The sequence below is a fragment of the Rattus norvegicus genome, chromosome 18 (assembly GCF_021556685.1).
Source record: "Rattus norvegicus strain SHRSP/BbbUtx chromosome 18, alternate assembly SHRSP_T2T, whole genome shotgun sequence".
NCBI lineage: Eukaryota > Metazoa > Chordata > Mammalia > Rodentia > Muridae > Rattus > Rattus norvegicus.
In genome coordinates this window covers 82,160,160-82,166,860 of record NC_141551.1, presented here as the reverse complement: position 1 = coordinate 82,166,860, position 6,701 = coordinate 82,160,160, and the positions used below count along the sequence as shown (strand labels likewise).

Genomic DNA, 6,701 nt, shown 5'->3' with positions numbered 1-6,701 from the left:
ACCTAAGTATGAAAGCATGATTATTATTTTATTAAGAGATGCACATAGGATCAGCTGGGTGTGACAGAAGATCACTTTTTTTTGTTGTTGCTTAAGGGTCTAATCATTGGTATGTTTGTTATAACACGGAATATTAATTTATGCTTTTGTAAACTCTATGAACAAAGTAGATATCATAAGTCCTATAGGTTTAAAATTTGAGAAACAGATGATCCCAAATCAAAGCACATAGTAACAGTTTGATTTATGCTACACCACCATGATGGCCCCTCATGGTTTCTTGGCTTTCTTCACAGAAGACGAGCTGGAGGCCAGTTCGTGTCATTTCTTTCAATTGAGTGTGAGGGGTGCACCCACTACATCCTTGATACTGTCTTTGGTGAGGTCAAGACCAAGTCCAGATTCAGACACTGTTGGCTCAGCAGAAGCCAGGATTGATCCCACTGCTGCTATGGCAGGGCCCCAGCACTCCTGCCTGAGCCAGGGCCTCGTGCTGGTGCAGCAGCATCTGTAGCTCATATCCACAGTTGGCACAGACCTGCTTGAGCCTGGAGAATAACACCTGGTCACTCCACAACTCATTGAACATATGCACCATTTCTTCTCTAGGGGTAGGACTCAGGTCCACACCAAATTCCAGCACCTTGATCTTCTGACCCATAGAGATGGGCAACTTCATCCCCTGGCTCCATGGTGTGACACATGCTGACTTAAAATCTCTTGTAACTTGATGCCTGCAGTCTCTCAAACAGCCTGCTTTTGGCCTCCTTCTTCTGGGGTAGCTTCTTGAGGGACTTGCACTCAGTGGACAGCCCCTCCCCAGTTGTGTTTATAGTTATAATCAGCTTTCTTAGGTCTTGGTGCTCTTTCCCACTCTTTGTTCTAGCCCTCAATCTTATGCAGCTCCTATATAGCAGGTACTCCTGTTGTACCTGCTCTAGGGTTCAGTTGTAAAACTGAACCAGATATTCCTTCCACCTTCTCTCATGCCCAGCATCAAATACTGGTATTTTGAGATCAGTTCCTGGCAAGCCCCTCATGTTGGCAAGCTTGGCACAAATGTGGTAATCCCTCTCTTTCAAAACCTCCACAGAACACTTCTTGAACTGCTGGTAGTCATATTGTAGTCGTGAATAACTTTGAAGCGCAGATCAAATCAGTGGCTGAGGTTAAAGAGGTAATCAGTCTCTGCCTTAGTCCATGCATCATCATGAAGGAAAAACTGGTAATCCTACTGTGAGTACACCGGATCCTGCACCACCTTTTTTGTTTGTTGGTTGGTTTGTTTTGTTGTTGTTGTTTTTGTTTTTGTTTTTGTTTTTTACCTTCCCCAAATGCTCACTTTGAGTCTGTAGCATATACACCCAACATTGGGTCGCTAGACTATATGGTAATTCATTTTTTCTTTCTTTTATTGGATATTTTCTTTATTTACATTTCGAATGCTATCCCCTTTCCAAGTTTCCCCTCTGGAAAACTCCTATTCGATTTCCCCTCCCTCTGCTTCTATAAGGGTGCTCATCTACCCACCCATGAACTCCCTTCCACCTCCCCTCTCTGGCCTTCACAGGACCAAAAGCCTCACCTCTCCAAACACCACCATCCTCTGCTACATAAGTGGCTGGTGCCATGGGTCTCCCCATGTGTACTCTTCAGTTGGTGGTTTAATCCCTGAGAGCTCTGGGGGTGCATTGGGATCTGGTTGGTTAATATTGCTGTTCTTCCTTTGGGGTTGCAATCCACTTCTGCTCCTTCAGTCCTTTCCCTAACTCCTCTATTGGGGACCCTGTGCTCAGTCCAGTGCTTGGCTGAGAGCATCTGCTGAGAGTACTTGTCAGGCTCTGGCAGAGCCTCTCAGGAGACAGCTGTAACAGGCTTCTGTCAGCAAGCACCTCTTGGCATCAGCAATAGTGTGTGGGTTTGGTGTCTCTATATGTGATGGATCCCTAGGTGGAGCAGTCTCTAGATGTCCTTTCCTTTAGTTTCTGCTCCACATTTGGTCCCTGTAGTTCCTCCTGTAAGAATTTTGTTGCCCCTTCTAAGAAGGACTGAAGCATCCACACTTTCGTTTTCCTTCTTGAGCTTCATGTGGTCTGTGAATTATATCTTGGGTATTCTGAACTTTTGGGCTAATATCCACTTATCAGTGAGTGCATACCTTGTGTGTTCTTTTTTGACTTGGTGACCTCACTCAAGATTCTATTTTCTTGTTCCATCCATTTGCCTAAGAATGTCATGAATTCATTGTTTTTGATAGCTGTGTAAATTTGCTCCACTATGTAGATGTACCACATTTTTCTGTATCCATTCCTCAGTTGAAGGACATCTGGGTTCTTTCCAGCTTCTTGCTATTATAAATAAGGCTGCGATGAACATAGAAGAGAATGTGTCCTTGTTATTTGTTCGAGCATCTTTTGGGTATATGCCCAGGAATGGTATAGCTGGATCCTCAGGAAGTACTTTGTTCAATTTTCTGAGGAATTGCCAGACTGGTTTTCACAGTGGTTGTATCAGCTTGCAGTCCCACCAAAAATGAAGAAGTGTTCCTCTTTCTCTACATCCTCACAAGCATCTGCTGTCACCTGAGATTTACCTTAGCCATTCTCACTGGTGTGAGGTGCAATCTCAGGGTTGTTTTGATTTGCATTTCCCTGATGACTAAGAATGTTGAACATTTCTTTAGGTGCTTCTTGGCCATTCTGTATTCCTCAGTTGAGAATTCTTTAATTAGCTCTGTACCCCATTTTTAATAGGTTATTTGATTCTCTGGAGCCTGATAGAGAGCTAATATTCAATTTATACCAAGAATCTGTGCCATCTTATTGAACCTGGCAAAAGGTTCCTCCTCTGATGCTCTTTGCCAGTAGAAAAACATGAATCATCCTTTCTTAAGAGCAAATCATTGCTGGAAATACTGCCCATTAGGCTGGTAAAATATTTGTGATTTTCTTCCGAGTATGAATTGCACTCTATACATTTTTCCATAGTAACCCAAGATGGGTTGGTAAATGGCATCCACTTCCAGGGTTGAATCTTCTTGGACACTGTTTAGCCTTCACTATGAATACCCCTGACCAGTAGTGGGAGTACATGCTTTCTGTCAGAGTCAAACAAAGAATAGATCTCCCTACTCAGGCATGCCCTCAGGTTTTTTGAAGGCCAGTGTCTCCAAAGACTTCTTGGACTTTTTTTTTGTCTGTTTTCAAAATATCCTTTCTGATGATGGTACCTGAAGTAGCATCTCCTTTTGGATCCCCAGTTCTACAATATCCAGTATATCTGTGTCCATAGCCATCACACATAAGAGATGAGGGAGCACCCGAGGTCAAGGGTCAATACTCCAGTTGTAAGCTGTTCTTCAGTTTATCTATCTGTGCAAACCCAGGTACCTGGTAATAAAATCCTAAATGACATAGGAGGGAACACAGAAGTCAAGAATCAATTATTTGTGATGAGAAACATGAACACCTGTTTTCAAGTGCTGTGCACTGTGTTACACACCATAACTGCTTCCAAATTTTAAATGTGCATTTGGAAGTCAAACTGATGAGGAAGGTATTACAAATTATAAGTACTAAAATCTAATTCAGATATAAATGTTACTATGGGAAAATGTATAATGAGTGTAATTCATATTCTTACTTAGAAGAAAATCACAAAGTATTTTACCAGCTTTGCTAATGGGCAGTATGTCCAGCAATGATTTGCTCCTAAGAAATATAAGTAGCAAATACTATCACTGGGTGAAGTGATACCAATTCTATCATGTTCTATTCTATGTGCTGTAGAGATCTAGATGTATTTGCTGAATCTATCTACCTCTATCTGCTATCTATCATCTATCTATCTATCATCTGTCATCTATCCATCATATATCAATTTATCTATTATCTACTTATCATCTATCTATCATATATAAGTCTACCTACTATCTATCTACCTATCCTCATGTACCTACTATCTATTTGTATCTATCATCTATATATCTACATTTCTATTTATCTAAAATCTATCTGTCTATCATATATAATTCACCTACCTATTGTGTTTTTAGAGGCATGGTATCATCATAAAGCCCAGGCTGCACTAGAACTCATTCCTATCTTGCTTTAGTCATCTGAGTGTGGAGATTACAGGCATATGTCATCACACTTAGAAGGTCATGATTTTGATTGTGAGTCTGGCCTTTAATGGCTGAGCCATCTCTCCAGCACCTTAAGATTGTAATTTTAGCAGGACCCAGGGCTTCCCCTGCTAAGACTGAACCCCCAGTGAACTAGACTGTTGGGGGGAGGGGGACAATGGGGGGAGGGTGGGTAGGGGAACACCGATAAGAAAGGGGAGGGGGGAGGGGGATGTTTGCCCGGAAACTGGGAAAGGGAATAACACTCGAAATGTATATAAGAAATACTCAAGTTAATAATAAAAAAAAGATTGTAATTTTAAAAGTGCAAAACACTCGATTCAGATGCAATGATAAAAATACACTAAAGCTCATGACTTATAGATTTGACATTTCATACATTTCCATAAGGAATATCTATTGTGAAAAACCATTTAAAATTACATTTGCACCATTATTAATTAAAACTTGAAAGTACAAATACTATTTTATTAGCTAAAATCCATTAATAGCAAGTTTGAGGATTTTATAATAAGTTAAAATGTGCTCTTCTGACTTTTCCCCTGACTTCTGTGGAGTGTGATTAAAAATTATTTTATAAAGTTTGTAGACGAAGAACTCTACCAGCTTTATATTACATTGCAATGTAATAGCAGAATAAAAAAAAACCAGAATGGTTCAAAGGGGGAATTATAAACAATAGAGGTTCTACCAGCTTTATATAATGTAATTTAATAGCAGCACAAAAAAAACCAAAATGGTTCAAAAAGGGAATTATAAACAATAGAGTACCATTTAATTTTTGAAAGAAGTATGTAAATTTCTTGTACTGAATTTTGTATGGAGCTCCATACAAAATTCAAGTAAAATCCCTCCAAAATCTGTTGTAACTCTGTTAAATGGGTCTCAAAGGCTCCTGCCTCCTCAAAGGAAAGAATTCAGTTGAGAGACAATTTAATCACAAACTTATTTGAAAAGTAAAGCATACATTTCAAAGATAGAATAGAGGTCTACACAGAAGGCAGACAGCCACCCAGTGATTTTGCAGTGTGACATATCTTATTTTTAAGACATATCTTATAAATATCTGAGGTTGGTTACATGCTCCTGTGAGTGTTTCTTTATTCTTTCCAAATTATCATGAAACCAACTTCCTTTTGGGTAGCTTGTTGCATCATCCTCTAGAACTACCCACAAAGGAGTGGCTTCAAATCCCTATCGAGAGTGATATCACAATGAAGTCCAAAGTTTCTGAAGATGTAGAACATTCCTGAGTGCACACATAGGCCAACTGGAAAATCGCATTTCTTTCTAATGTGGCAGGAAAAGCCTAATTACAGCTTTTAGAGTGTTTAACCACATGCAGGCATCCTAGCCATCAGGAGACCCAGCTACCAAGACAGAGCAGACATCTTCCTTAGTGATCTCACCGCTAACTACTTTAACTTGATGTATATCCAGATTACAGTTGGATAGCAAGTTGTGTGATTCTGTACTTGGGACTGTAGAGTCAAAGAAAAACATTTCATGATACCTCACCAAGTATTCAGATCTGTTTTTTATTTTTCAGCTTAGCTTTTGTGGGAAGAGGATTCTGGTGTAAAGTATGTGCTTTGTGGTCAAACTGATAAGGAAGCCTTAACTACTACTAGAGAGACTTGAACCTAGAAGACATTCTTTGAAATCAGGAATAGGCTGAATAGTAGGGTAAACTCGTTTTTCAGACAGGTTTCCTACTATCTCATCCACTGCACTGTTTGTTGGAAGAAATTAGCCCCCTTCAAAGCTCCATGGAAACAGGATGTGGCTGAATATTTAATTAAAACTATCTGTGACAGGGCATCCTGTGTCAGCAAACATTTCAAAAATGTCCATTTTGTCAGTATTGTTAAATGGTAAATATTTATACAGTTTCTCTGCTGGGAATATTTAGTTGAGTCTTTGCAGCATGTTAGCAGTCTATAAGACAACCAAACCAATGGGTATATATATATGCTTCAGACCAGGGATTTGGGCCTATTGTTTTCTGCTACCTTCTGTGGAATGACAGAGAAGCAGGCCAAGGAGATGGAGTGCAAGTGTCTCAGCATTGAACAGTTGTAATCATAAGGCCAAAGTCTTACTTCTATCTTGTACCAGAAGAAGGATCAGTACTGTCTCATCCTTTAGGGGAAAGCACATATGTTAATTTTAGTCACAATCTTAGCTATTTATGATGAGTGTTAGCAGGCCTAATTTTAGTGTAGAAAAATCTGGCCTCCAGCACTCTCAACAAACGGTGCTTGCAACAATTAAAAAGGGAGGCTGTATCTACCATGCTAAAGAGTTGTAGCTAGCAATAAAATTCCTGACTGAGTTTGGTAGAAAGGGGTTATTTTTTTTCCCTCACTCAGTGTGGAACTTAAGTAGACCTACAAATTAGGACTACATCTGAAGCTGGTAGATTTCTTTCCTGACTCAGAGACATTATTAGGGCATCAGTCAGCCACAATTATGTGTTTGTGATACAAATCACTCTGGGGATTGAAAGAAAAGCTTTGTACCTATCTTTGACCTTTCTATGCAACATTGGCAATGA

General features: G+C 39.8%; 1 pseudogene; it reads right to left on the bottom strand.

Moving 5' to 3' along the window:
• Positions 1 to 270: 270 nt before the first annotated feature.
• Dmap1-ps2 (DNA methyltransferase 1-associated protein 1, pseudogene 2) lies at positions 271 to 3,295 on the bottom strand (annotated as a pseudogene).
• Positions 3,296 to 6,701: the final 3,406 nt, after the last annotated feature.